Source organism: Lutra lutra, chromosome 4, assembly GCF_902655055.1.
Source record: "Lutra lutra chromosome 4, mLutLut1.2, whole genome shotgun sequence".
Lineage (NCBI taxonomy): Eukaryota > Metazoa > Chordata > Mammalia > Carnivora > Mustelidae > Lutra > Lutra lutra.
The window spans coordinates 69146986-69161558 of NC_062281.1; the positions used below are offsets into that span (position 1 = coordinate 69146986).

General features: G+C 37.1%; 1 pseudogene; it reads right to left on the reverse strand.

Annotated features, from left to right (window-relative positions):
• Positions 1 to 1245: 1245 nt before the first annotated feature.
• Positions 1246 to 8322, reverse strand: LOC125097275 (programmed cell death protein 6-like; annotated as a pseudogene).
• Between the last annotated feature and the right edge of the window lie 6251 nt (positions 8323 to 14573).

Genomic DNA, 14573 nt, shown 5'->3' on the forward strand with positions numbered 1-14573 from the left:
CACCTAGCATTTTACCCTTTAGACCCAGTCATGTTGTTGAAAATGGCAAGATTTCATTCTTTTTCATGGCTGAATAATAGTCCATTGTATATACATACTACATCTTCTTTATCCATTCATCTATCAATGGATATTTAGGTTGTTTCCATAATTTTTGCTATTGTAAATAATGATATAATAAGCATAGGGATGCATATATCCCTTTGAATTAGTGTTTTTATATTCTTTGTGTAAATATCCAATAATAGAATTGCTGGATTATATGGTAGTTCTATTTTTAACTTTTTGAAGAGCTTCCATATGGTTTTCCATAGTGACTGTACTAGTTTTCATTCCCACCAACAGAGCACAAGTATTTGTTTTCCTGCACGTCCTTACCAAAACTTGTTGTTTCTTGTGTTGTTGATTTAAGCTCTTCTGACAGGTGTGAGGGGATTTCTCATTGTGGTTTTGATTTGTATTTCCCTGATTATGAGTAATGTTGAACATCTTTTTATGTGTTTGTTGATCATCTGGATATCTTCTTTGGAGATATGTCTATTCATGTCTTCTGTCCATTTAAAAAATTTTGGGGGGGTTGAGTTGTGTTAGTTTTATATGTATATATTATATGTAATATATATAATATATATAGTGTGTATATATATAGTGTGTGTATATATATATTTTATATATAATATATATATTGTGTGTATACATATATATACACATATATACATATATATACACATATATACACATACTCACATATATATCTATGCCTATGTATATATATATATATTTTGACAGGGTGCATTTGCTTATGTCACATAGTCAAATACATTAAACCCCATTTTAAAAATGTGAGGCATATAAAAGTCTCTGTACAAATCCTGTACTAGTTTTAAATTCTTATTGACTAATAAAAGTGGCTTTCCATTATAGAACTGGAACTATCTAGAAATGCACATGATGAATTTTTTGCATCCAGGATATCTGAAATATTATGCTATCTTATGTCATGGCACAATTGAACAATCTGAAATCAAACGTTCATATGTGCATAACGATCATAACTATTTTTACATTTGCAAAAACCTTAATCAAGTTATCCACATAGGTACAGTTGGTTCCCCAAATATTAATTATATAAAATCTTAAGGAAGAACAGTATTCAGCTGCATATGCATTCCATTTCTTTAAAGAGAGATTTGGCCTTTTTAGTCTTCCTCCGCTAAGTCACATAGCTATTTGCAAAGGTCAATGTTATACAATGCTGAAGATCATGGACAGATACTATTCATATGATACCTGAATTTAGCCATCCTGATCCCTATCATAATGTCTGCATATATCTGTCAAACTCTGCAAGAGGATGCATCCCTGGATGAAGTCATCAAATGCAATCTGCGCCCACGCTTGTCTGTCAATCTTTCAAATGAAGATGTTGTGAAAATGGTCAGAGAGTCGGTATCCTGAGAGAGCTTACTTTAACTTGCTCTTGTCAGTCACTCAGACTTGTTCCTGATATAGGTGTTGAAGAAGTTCTGCAGTCTGTGATGTACTTCCAGGTGCCACTGAACTTGCTGAAGTTCATGCCAGCCTTGCTCTCTCAGTCAAACATAGATATGACTGACCCGGCAGTCACTGGATTCAATCGAGTCCATGTGCCGTCGGACAGTGCTTGCTGAAGCTTGTTGTCTGATATCTCTTGGCTCCTGTCTTTATCAGCCCTCTGGAAAATGCTCCATGAAAGCTCTGTTATGGCAGTATCCCACCTCTGGCAAGGCCGGGAGGGAAGATGGTAGAGCTAGGTGGCCGTGGACCCAGGCAAGGATGGGGCTGAGGTGCAGAGGAGAATCTTTATATATTTTAAATACTAACCCTATATTGGATGTATCATATGCAAATACCTTCTCCCATTCAGTAGGTTGTCATTTTGTTTTGCTGATTGTTTCCTTTACTGTACAGAAGCTTTTTATTTTGATGTAGTTCCAATAATTTAGTTTTGCTTTTGTTTCTCTTGCCTCAGGAGACACATCTAGAAAATTGTTTCCACTGCCAATGTCAGATAAATTACTATCTGTGTCCTCTTCTGAGATTCTCTATGGTTTCAGGTCTCACATTTAAGTCCTTAATCCATTTGAGTTTATTTTTGTGTAGGACGTAAGAAAGTGGTCCAGTTTCATTCTTTTGTGTGTAGCTGTCCAGTTTTCCTAACACCATTTGTTGAAGAGACTTTTACCCTTTGCACATTCTTTTTTCCTTTGTTGAATATTGACCATATAATTATGGGTTTATTTCTGGGCTCTCTATTCTGTTCCATTGACCTATGTGTCTATTTTGTGCCACTACCATACTGTTTTGATGAATACAGTTTTTTTTTTTTTAAGATTTTATTTATTTATCAGAGAGAGAGAGGGAGAGAGAGCGAGCACAGGCATACAGAATGGCAGGCAGAGGCAGAGGGAGAAGCAGGCTCCCTGCCGAGTAAGGAGCCCGATGTGGGACTCGATCCCAGGACGCTGGGATCATGACCCGAGCCGAAGGCAGCTGCTTAACCAACTGAGCCACCCAGGTGTCCCTGATGACTACAGTTTTGAAGTATATCTTGAAATCTGGGATTGTGGTAACTCCAGTTTTGTTCTTTTTCAAGAGTGCTTTAGCTCTTTGGGGTCTTTGTGGTTCCATACAAATCTTAGGATTATTTGTTCTAGTTCTATGAAAATTGTTGTTGGTATTTTGATAAAGATTGCATTAAGTCTGTAGATTTCTTTGGGTAGTATGGACATTTTAACAATATTTCTTCTCCCAATCCATGAGCATGGAATATCTTTCCATTTGTTTGTGTCATGTTCAATTTCTTTCATTAATGTTTTACAGTTTTCAAAGTATAGATCTTTTATCTCCTTGGTTAAGTCTATTCCTTGGTATTTTTAGTGCAATTATAACTGGCATTACTTTCTTAATTTCTCTTTCTGCTACTTCATTATCAATGTATAGGAATGCAGTAGATTTGGGGTGGTTAGGTGGCTCAGTCAATAAGTGTCTGACTCTTGGTTTTGGCTCAGGTCATGATCTTGGGATCCTGAGGTTGAACCTCGTGTCTGGCTCCATGATCAGTGTGAGTCTGCTCTAAGGGATTCTTTCCACCTCCCTCTTTCTCCCCCTTTGCTCCTTCCCTTCCATTCATGCTCTCTTTCTTAATTAACTATATGAAATCTTAAAAACAACGCAATGGATTTCTGTATATTGATTTGGTATCCTGCAACATTACTGAATTTATTTAACAGTTCTACCAATTTTTTGGTGGAGTCTTTGGGGTTTTCTATACATAGTATCATGTCATCTGCAAATAGTGAATGGTTTTACTTCTTCCTTACCAATTAGGATAACTTTTATTTCTTTTTCTTTTCTGATTGCTGTGAGTAGAACTTCTAACACTATGTTGAGCAACAGGGGTGAGAGTGGACATCCTTTTCTTGTTACTTATCTTCCTTATACTTGATCTATTCCTTCTACTTTTTCTTTTTTAAAAGCTTTTCTCTGCAACACGTGCCCTCCTTAATACCCACCACCAGGCACATATTGCATGGAGCACTGGGTGTGGTGCATAAACAATGAATTTGGAACACTGAAAAAATTAAATTAAATTAAAAAAATAAAAGCTTTTCTCATATTTCCATGTTCTCAGTTAATTCCTTCTTTCTTACTGGTGATGTTCTTATTCATAGCTAATAACAGATCTCACCAATTTTTACCAACTTTTATTTTATTAATCTTTCATTTGTTTATTGTTTCTACTGGCACTGCCTATAATTTTTATGATTATGGTTATTACTAAGGCAGCTGGTTAAATTTGACCATGTACTGGTTATTAACATTAAAAATTATTTGGAGAATTAGTATGAAGTATATGATTATGATGGCTCCCTCCACTGAGTGTTATTGGTGGAACTGTGTCCACCAGAATTTCACATGCTGAAATCCCAACCCCCAGTTCCTCAGAATATTAACTTATTTGAAAATAGGTTTATTGCAGATGTAATTTGTTAAGATGAGGTTATACTGGAATAGCATGGGCTCTTAAAACAATGTGACTGATGTCCTGATGAAAAGGGGAAATTTGGACACAGATAATGCACACAGGTAGAATCTCATCAAATGGCTGGAGTTATGTTATCACAAGCAAGGAACTATCAGAAACTAGGAGAGAGGTCTTTGCTAGAACTTTCAGAGAGAGCAAGACCTTGTCAACACCTTGATATCAGGAGTCTAGCTTCTCAAACTGTGAGAAAATAAGCTTCTATCATTCATCTAGTTTCTGGTTCTTTGTCGTGGTAGTGTCAGGAAACTGATACAGAAGGAGTGCTTTGCTTGTGCTTTGGGTAGGGATAAAGAAACGCATGTCTTTGGTTGGTGGGTATACCTTGTGCTTAGGAGCCAATCCTCTTATGGTCACTTAGAATCTCTCTTGTCCTCCTAAGCAACCTAGTAAATGGAGGCAGTTCCTGACTCAGCAGTCAAAAATAACAAATAGAGTTTGGGGGCAAAAGAACACATCTATGGAAAGACCCTTCAACTCTAGATTTAGTACTGATTTTTTTTTTGATCCATATACTGTCACATTCTACTATCTGTGTTTACTATCTCAGAATATCAGTATGTGGCTCTACCCTGCACTACTCAGTCTGAGTTAAAATATGCTTTCACGAGGATGCCTGGATACATTTATAGTTTAATGAGCCAAATAGCTCAGTTTTCTAAAGATAGGTCAACTGAAAGAAGAGTTCAATACACTCTTTCCAGCCAATTAAATATTTTTGAAAATAGCTCTTTAGTTAGGCAGTTAAACCTAAATTTTCAGAGGGATAGTGGGAAGGCTTAAAAGCAGATTAATAAAGGAAATAAACCATTAATTATAATTAAAGACTTTATTGATTGAAACTTGACTATATTGTTAACTAACTTAATTTAATTCTAGATTTTATCCTGCTTGAGTGGAAAGTTTTTTCAAATTGTTCTGACTTTCCCTAGTCATCAGGCTAATTTCTGGATGGCTTCTTTCTTTCTTTCTTTCTTTCTTTCTTTCTTTCTTTCTTTCTTTCTTTCTCTCTTTCTTTTTGTAAGACTTTATTTATTTATTTTTCAGAGAGAGAGAGAGAGCACAAGCAAGGGGAATGGCAGGCAGAGGGAGAAGTATGCTCCCAACTGAGCAAAGAGCCAGACGTGGGACTCGATCCTAGGACCCTAAGATCACAGCCAAACCGAAGGCAGACACCTACCCGACTTTGCCACCCAGGCATCCCTAGACTGCTTTTTTCCACCTGGCATGCATCATCCATATTCAATCGTAAATGTTTATTTGTATAATTCTTAATATAAGATCTTGAAGCAAAAGCAGAAATAATAATGATAGTTCATATCTATAGAATGCCTTATATATATAGTATACAAGGCACTTTATATAATAGAAGCTTTCTTAAACCACGGTCATGTATACAATCTACTAGACGAAGAAAACTTTTCATTTATTTCTGGGCACACTGAGGACCAGGGATTTGTCAGCCCCTTTTCAACAACCTGGTCACCTTTGTGTCCCACAGTGAAGCAATTTTTACCAAGTTCTGTTTGTCCTCAAAACTGTTTAAGTGAGAACTTGTTACTGTAATTGTGTGTTTATTAGTATATCAACCAGTGACATAAGAGTGCAAAATAGAGAATTGTATCTATAACAGCTAAATCAATACTTCAGAAGGACCAAAAAAGACAAATCACATCAAAAATCAATTTGAAATTGGTTGAGGGACAGACATCATAAAAAAAAATTGAGAGACAAATTTGGAAGAATTCTTTTTTTTTTTTTTAAGATTTTAATTATTTATTTGACACAGAGAGAGAGAGATCACAAGTAGGCAGAGAGGCAGGCAGAGAGAGAGAGAGAGAGGAAGGGAAGCAGGCTCCCTGTTGAGCAGAGAGCCTGACGTGGGGCTCAATCCAAGGACCCTGGGATCATGACCTGAGGCGAAGACAGAGGCTTTAACCCACTGAGCCACCCAGGCGCCCCAGAAGAATTCTAAACAGGTTGCTTTCCAAATGCTCTAAAGTATTACTTTAACTTTAAAGATACACAGTAGAGGGGTGCCTAGGTGTCTCAGTTTGCTGAGCATCTAACTCTTGATTTTGACTCAGGTCATGATCTCGGGGTTGTGGGATCAGGCTCCCTGTGTTGGGCTCTGCTCTGCTTGGGCTTCTCTCTGTTCCTCTCCCTCTCTGCTACCCCTCCTCCTGCTCATGTGCTCTCTCTCTTTCTCTCTCTCAAATAAATAAATAAATCTTAAAAAAAACATAAAGACACACACTAGAAATAGTAGACAATACACTTTATGAAGGACTGAGGAAGGAAAGAAAATGTCAATCACATAGCCATGTTGTGGTTGGCAGAATAGTGCCCCCATCCCCAACCTCAAAGATATCCCATCCCAATCCTCAGACCCTGTGGTATGTTATGGCTGAAGGGGCCTTACAGATGTGATTAAATTAAAGATCTTGAGATAGAGATATTATCCTGGTTTATCCGGTTGGATCCAATATAATCCCAAGTGAAAGAAAGATAGTAGAGTCACAGTGAGAGGAGGAGATGTAATGAGAGAAACAGAGGCTGGAGAGGTGATTGCTGGCCTTGAAGATGGGAGGAAACCATGAGCCAGGGAATTCTGGGGAAGTCTAAAGCTAGAGAAGGCCAGGAACAGATTCTTCCCTGGAGCTTCCATGGGAGGCTGCTATGAAGCTCTGCAGCCCTACAGACCCTTTTATCCCAGTGAGATCCATTTTGGATTCTGACCTCCAGAATTTTAGGATAATAATTTTGTATCATTTTAAGCCAATGTGCATTCACTTTTTTTTTTTTTTTTGGAATTTGTTTATCTACATATGGAAAATAAGAATACATTCATGCTTAAAATTAAAATAAAATTATTGTGATTATTATGGTATGTATGTATCATTTTTTAAAACCAATTTCCAATTTATCTAACTTTTAATTAATTGACCAGCCACAGGCTCCAATATTTTTTTTTAAAGATTTTATTTATTTATTTGACAGAGAGAGAGCACAAGCAGGTAGACAGGCAGGCAGAGAGAGAGAGGAGAAAGCAGGCTCCCCGCCAAGCAGAGAGGCTGATGCGGGACTCGATCCCGGGACCCTGAGATCATGATCTGAGCTGAAGGCAGAGGCTTAACCCACTTAGCTACCCAGGTGCCCCAGGCTCCAATATTTTTGAAAGAGAGGACCATTATTCTATGTAGACTCTCCTTTTATCTACAGGAGATTTGTGAAGTCCATGTCACAATTACATTCAAAGTTCTTGTTTTGTCTCTGTCTCTGGCTTTATGATTGACGTGGAGAAAGTCAATTCCTTTCCTTCTCATTTTCATTTATGAAAACTGGGGGCTTGGACTTTTACACTCTAACAGTGTATGATTTAAAAATTTTCATCAAATAATCTCACTTATCTTCTCTCACCTGTTTAATTTGTAGCTGAAACCCTCGGGTTTATCTGTGCTTTAGCTCTGATTTAACTTGAAATTAAAGTCCGTGTGCTTCACAGCTGCTGGCTGTCCTTAACCAGGGACTGACGATTGAAATGTTTGAAGAACACTGGAGTCAAGAGACCAGGATTTCAGATCTGATTGACACTAACTAGCTGGATGTCCTTTGACAAATCTTTTAATCTCTCTGGGCCTTAGTTTTCTCATTTATAAATCATGAAGTTGGAGTCAATAATTTTTAAGGTCCTTTTTAGCTTTACAATTCTATGATTCCATAATTTTAATTCCAGGAAAATTCAGCTCTAAGGAATGCTGAATTTCTCTTCAAGGTAGGAAGAAAGATATTGCGGGTTAGAGGATATTCATGCATGTTTCTGTATATTCATCCCTATGAATATCTTTTCCAAGAAGTTGAAAACATCTACGTAAGTCCTATAGTACACCTAATTTCTCCCCTTATCATACAAACCTTAACCTACACTTAAACACAAATGCTTTTTGTTGGGATGACCTTGTCTCAGCCATGGATCTAGCCCATTCTGCAAGACATAGCCATTTGCAACTCTGTTATGGACATTGACCTAAGTACTAGAAAAGCTCCAGCATTTCACACAGGAGGAATCAGATTTGAAGACTGATCAATTATAATATCAGCTCATAAGTGCTATGATGGGGTAGAACAAAATGCAGAATATGGGTCAGGGAAGGAGTGGTTCACCTCACCTTGTGTGTAGTCATGACAAAGGCTTTTGAAACTTTTTGTGCAAAGGCTATTAGATCCATGAGATGCATCCTGAACCTTCTAAAAAGCAAGTTTTGGGGTACGGGTGTTATTTCAGGCACAGAAAATGCCCTGTTCCAAATGCAGGGGCGTGAAAGGCATGGCATATTTGAAGCAAGGTGAAATTTTCATCATGTTTAAATATAGACCAAGTGTGATGAAGGACAGGGCAAGTTCATGGAAGATAAGACAGAAAAAGTACAAGCCATTTACACCAACCTAGAGGCAACAAGGAATCAAAGTGTCTTCATGGTGAAATGACATGATCAGATGTTATTTTTAAAGGGTTAATTCCAGCATGTATTGGGAATGTGTAGAACGAATGTGGAAGGTTTTGTAGAAGGAAAGGAGAGAGGAAGCTTCAACAGCTAGCGAGCGCTGAACTAGAGCAATGGTATCCAGCAGCCATTTCAGAAAAAGAATCCATTGGCTTTTACAAATGGGTATTCTTTCCCAAAGCACTGCCCTCCTCCCCAGCAGGGGCTTGCAAGTCACAGACCACTTCTTGGTTTCTTCTCCAGAGTGTTCATGGAGGATATTTTATAATTCAGAGCTCTTGACCATCAACACAACACAAAAATGTCATATTTGAAAAACACATGTAAACAGAATTTACAAGGATCAATGGATTATAAAGTGGTTTCTTATCCCCTCTCAAGGCTATGAATACATTGTGAAATCTAGGGCAGTTAAATACTGTATTTAAATTCGGATGTGATATTTACATATGTTACTTATTCTTTTTATAAAGATCTGCCCTAGTGAAATTTAATCAGCCTTTGCAAGTTTATATACTGTGTCTGTTGGAAGAATAGTTTAAATTAAGTTGTTTTAACCTGACTAAATTATCCAACCAACCTTACCAGCAGAAGGATGTATTAGAACCAGGTTTTACTACAAGTGACAGAAAATTCAAGTAACAATGTCTAAAAAAGACAGAATTTTGTCTCATGGATAAATAAATATGATATGTAGCACAGAGCTGGGAGTATCAGAAACTGAGGTTCTGTCTATCTCATTGCTCTGCCATCCTTAGTCCATGATTGTCCACTACATGATTCAAGATGGCTTCCAGAGCTCTAAGCATCATTTTTCCCTTTGCCAGTAAGAAAGAGGAAAGAATGTAGACAGTTGTACCTATTTAAGGACTTCTCAGATTTCATGCATGATACTCCTGCTTATATACAATCAGGCAGAATATATTTACATGGCAGCAAGTTAGCTGAAAAATATAATCATTATTCCAGATAACATTATTTTGACTAATAACTGGAGAATGCATAACTAAGGAAAATGAGCCTATAACTAAGGAAGACGAGTCTATAAATAAGGACGAAGTACATATTTGTGTTAAATTCAACTTGCATTGCAAATAATCTGCTCATCCTTACCCCAGAAGAAATATGTAAAAACCAAAATTGTATAATGTGAAAGGGAAGTTAGGAGAAAGAAAAATCTCATTGACATCAGCGTTCACATGCTGTAAGTAATGTCTATTTATTGAAGGTGTATATGGGCTAGAAGTTAGTGGTTTATAGGTGGAAGAGACATAATTCTTGCCCTTGTAGAGCACACAAACATATTATATCAAATTTCGGTCCCAGAATGACAACACGGTAACCCCTCCCATTATGAAGAAATGTTGGAGCCTCTAGTTAATAGGAGAACAGTAACATTTCTGTATGGTTCATACCAAGCCATGTCCTTAAGAAAAGAAGACAAACCTTTGAGGAAACTATAGAAAAGCCAGGCCTGGAAGCTAAAACCTGAAAACAGTACTGATACTAATACAGGGCCATGCCTTCTAGGAAACCTAAATAAAAGTAGGTTGGTCATGAATGATGAGGGTTCAATGCTAGATACATAAGGAAGTTACTCAAGGAGCTGAAGGGGAGCCTGCTATTATTTTTTTGAAAAAGAGAAGAGAGGAGTATTAAATAAGAAATGCAGAAATACATCTTGTTTCCTGTATTCCTGAAGAGTCCTGTATAATTGGGCTCTATTTTAATAACCTAAGAGGTTATTTGTTGTCAAGAATCTCCTAGTAAATATTATAGCGTATTGCTATGAGAGCGAAAGCTCCCCAGCCATATCGGCCTTCGTTTAAAAACAAAATTAATTTGACTTTCCCATTCATGATTAAATTTACTGAAAGGGAGACCTTCCCATTTTGCAACGCAATGGGGGAGTCAATTTTTTTTTTCCACAAAGTCAGATTTACATCATCAGTGAAGAAGAAAGGAGATACAATCACTGATGCTCCTACTCATTTGGCAGTTTTAGCCATTTTTTTTTTTTTTTTGTAGTGAGGTTATTTTTTCTTCCCTCTAGATCAGATTAATCTGTTTTACAAACTTTTATTCACTCTCACCTTCCCCCCTTCACTCCTCCCTTCGCCAATGCCCCTTTACCTGTGGCATTTTACACTGGAGGAGAGCTGCTAATCGTTGACAACAAAAGGACTGCTAATCGCACCAATTAAGAGGTGTGAATGTCACCCGTTACCTACCAGCTTTGTTACTGAATATGCTAATTACTAATTGTACAGGTGCAGACTTTTAAGTTTACAAGGTTAACACTGATGCACAGCTTTGTTTTGGCTGTTTGTTTAAATATTGAAAAATCATGGGTAAAGGGCCGGTCTATGTTGAAGAATGAACAGATGTCATTGCTGTACTTTCTCAGACAGAAAATCTTTAGACTGACTTAAAGCAATAAAAGTGACCTTCCTAAGAACTGATTCTCTGTGGTCAATCTATCAAAGAGCAGGTGTTTTTGGTTCCCTTGCTCTCATGGAAGAGCAGGGAACTTGCCTTCAAGCCGCAGGACCATGGAACTCTACTGGGAGGTCAGTTGAAAACATTGTACTGGAAACATGTAGAGTTCATTAAGAGGAAATCCTGTACAAGGGCTTTTGGTAAGCCCAAAGTTCCTATATATGAATCTTTCTGAAAGCTTTACTCATTCATTGAGTCAGTGTTATAGATATGTCTTACAGACTTCTTCTTTAAAAAAAGTTTTAACTAATAAAACACCTGGATGAAGAAATCTGTTTCAGAATCACATACCATCAATTTGATAGGAACCAAGAGATCATCCTGACTAGCCTCTAATTAAGGAAAATAACAGAAATTCAATTTATGGGGAGGACAACTGAGGTCTAAATGTTACATGACTGCCTAGGTCCATTAAATCAAGACTAACTTCAGTTTGCAAAGTGAGATGGATTTTTGGGAAGAGCTAACCTTCAATTGTTCTCTAGCAGAATGAGTAATTCCTGAGGAGCTGGTAATTTTTAGCTTGTCCTCAAGCCTACTGAAATATCTTTGCTCTTTCCATGCATCTGTAAGAGCAACTGTTGTTTTCAGTCATTCAACGGGAAAGTGTGCGGTAAGGGCCTCTTCTATTTTTGTGGTAGACTCCACAACAAATAAAGAACGTCTCTCTGGCTCCTTGGAACCCAAACTGCAAGGTTTTGAGAACTGCTGTGCAATGGCAAAACTAGTTGCCTGATTTGGGACCAGTGCCCAGACCACATTTAAGGGAGTTGACCCAGGTCCTGGGTAACCAATGATCCCTTTGCTCTTGGTCATAATGTGCCTCTCTAGTTAACTACCTTACCGTGTGGGGTAAAGTAGAGGTAAGAGTAGCAGAATGCCTAGGATATGGGCTGCCCTTCTCTGTGAACACAAGAGATAAATCTAACCTTTTATCCACAATTCAACAAGCAAATACACTCTAAATTTTTAGCACGTGCCTGGTTCATTGTAAATGCTCAAAAATGGTAGTCATTATTCTTAGCATCTGGGGACATATGCATCTTATATTTAATAACCATAAATAACTAGCATTTGCATTGGACTTTAACCTTTTCTTTTCATGGAGCTGGGACTCTTTCCTCCCCTTCATTTTGCATTTAAAATTCATTTTTAGGTTCTGGTTGTTTTGCAAAGACATGAAATGTTTAGTATTGAAAACTGTAAAAATATATGTCTTATAATAAAAAAAAATCTATAATTCTACCTCTCAGAGAAAACTATTATTAACATTTGGGTATGTAACTTTAAGCACTATATTCTATACATGCATAAACCTTTAAAAATTTAAAGTGGGAATTGATTATGCAAGTTGGTTTAGAAACTACATTTTCATTTGTATTTAAAACAGTTTTCTTTAAAAATATGTATTTATTTTCATTGCAGTCTTTGCTAGCTGAATTATATTCCTTTGTATGGATTTTCCATAATTTGACAAATTTTCTGTTTTTGCATATATTAGTTGTTTAATTTTTCATAACTATAAGATGCTATAATGAGTAGTATCCTTGTGGCTAAGCAGGATTTGGGGGTTAATATACACATATTAGTATATTTTGTTGCATAACAAATTATCTCAAACTTAGCTTAAAACAACACACTTTCATGGTAGCAATTGTTGTGGGTCAAGAGTCTGGATGCCACTTTTCTGATCCATCATTAAGGCACCAATCAAGGTGTCAAGCACCAATGGGGGTTGTGATCTCACTTGAGGCCATACTGGGAGGCATCTACATGCAAACTAACTCTGGTTGTTAGAAGAATCCATTTCCTTGCAGCAGAAGGACCAAAAGCCCTTGTTTGCTATAGGCTAGAGGGTGCCGTGCCTTCACCTCCTAGAGTTAGCTGAAAGTTCACTGCCAGGTGGCCTCCTAACAGAGGCTGCTCCAACATGGTAGTTTGCTACTTCAAGCCAACAAGAGAAACATACACCAGCAAGACAAGTGTTAAAATCTTATGTAACATAATCATGTAATCATGTGTATCTTTTTTCTCCCCTTTCTGTATTAATTCTATTGGCTGGCATAAGTTACACATTCCATGATACTGCAGGGGAGGGCATGACATAAGGACATGAACACCCAGAAGCAGGGTCATGGGGGCCATTCTAACTATCTGTCCACAATAATACATGTTTAAAACTTTTGATGAATATAACCAAACTGCAAATGTATCTCTATTAGCATAGAATTAGTGTGACCTTTTCCCTATAACATTGACTAATTTGAAAAAATAAATTACCATTTTTATTTAATATATTTGTTTATAATTGAAAATAAGTGTATATTCCCATGTTCCTTGGTTATGTGTACATTTCTCTTTTGAGAATTGCCTTACATGTGCCCTGGATAGAGTATTAGCATTTTTTATTGTTACTTTTTTTGCCAGGATTTTTCTCCCATAGGTCTGTTGGTCTTTGTGGTTTTGATTTTTTTTGGAGGAAATATTTAGGAATATGACTTATCTTATTATAGTCAATCAGACATTCTTTACCTTATTGGTAGTCTCATTACCATCATCAAGAGTGTTTTCCTGCACCAGGATTACATAAATATTCCAAAAATATATTTTTTAAATTTAATAAGGTAATCTCATGATTATTTTTTATTTACACTTAAATTATCTGATATTGATTTGTTATATAATAGGAAATAGGTTTATTATTATTATTATTGTTATTTGCCACGAATCATTGGTAAATTTCTAGAAACTCATTAAGTCTAAAAATCCTGAGGGACCTTAAGCTTAAAGAATTTTTAGCATCAGGAGGGGCATCCAGAACAGATACTTATTTAGAAAATGGGAGCTTAAATAACTCCTTGTGGTAGCTGTCCTCTATATATACTTTACGGTCCCTATAGTACGCCGTGAGTTTCCTTTTTGTTTGTGAACATAGCAGAGAGATGCTGCAATAAATCCCAGGGTAAACACTGTAAGGTCAATGTGAAAAAGTATGGAAGAACATCCACTGGTCCTTACTTTCCTGGTGTGGCAGAATCTGCTAACTGTTCTGCAAAACAAACTCTCCCCTTCTTCCTCTTAATAATAAAACCTCTTGAGTTGTAACAGGACTCACGAACATCCATTTATAGTTCACATTTCCCAACTTTCTTTGCGGCCATTCATGGCCATATGATGAAGATTGGGCCAATGGGATGCAAGTGAAAGTGATGTGTACAATTTCCTGGTCACATACTTAAAGAGACTTTTTCTTGACTCTTTTCCTTTTCTTGCAGGAACGCGCATGTGCAAGAGATTCAGCTCTGCCCATAAAGACAAAGGAACCGTGCAGGGCTGTGGTTCCCAACGTGTGGTCTCCAAAACGTCAGCATCAATATCTCATAAGAACTTGTTAGAAATGCAGAGTCTTGGATCCCACCCTGACCAATGAATCAGAAACTTTGGAGTGGGCTCAGAAAGCCCTCTAGGTGATTCCGATGCCCTAA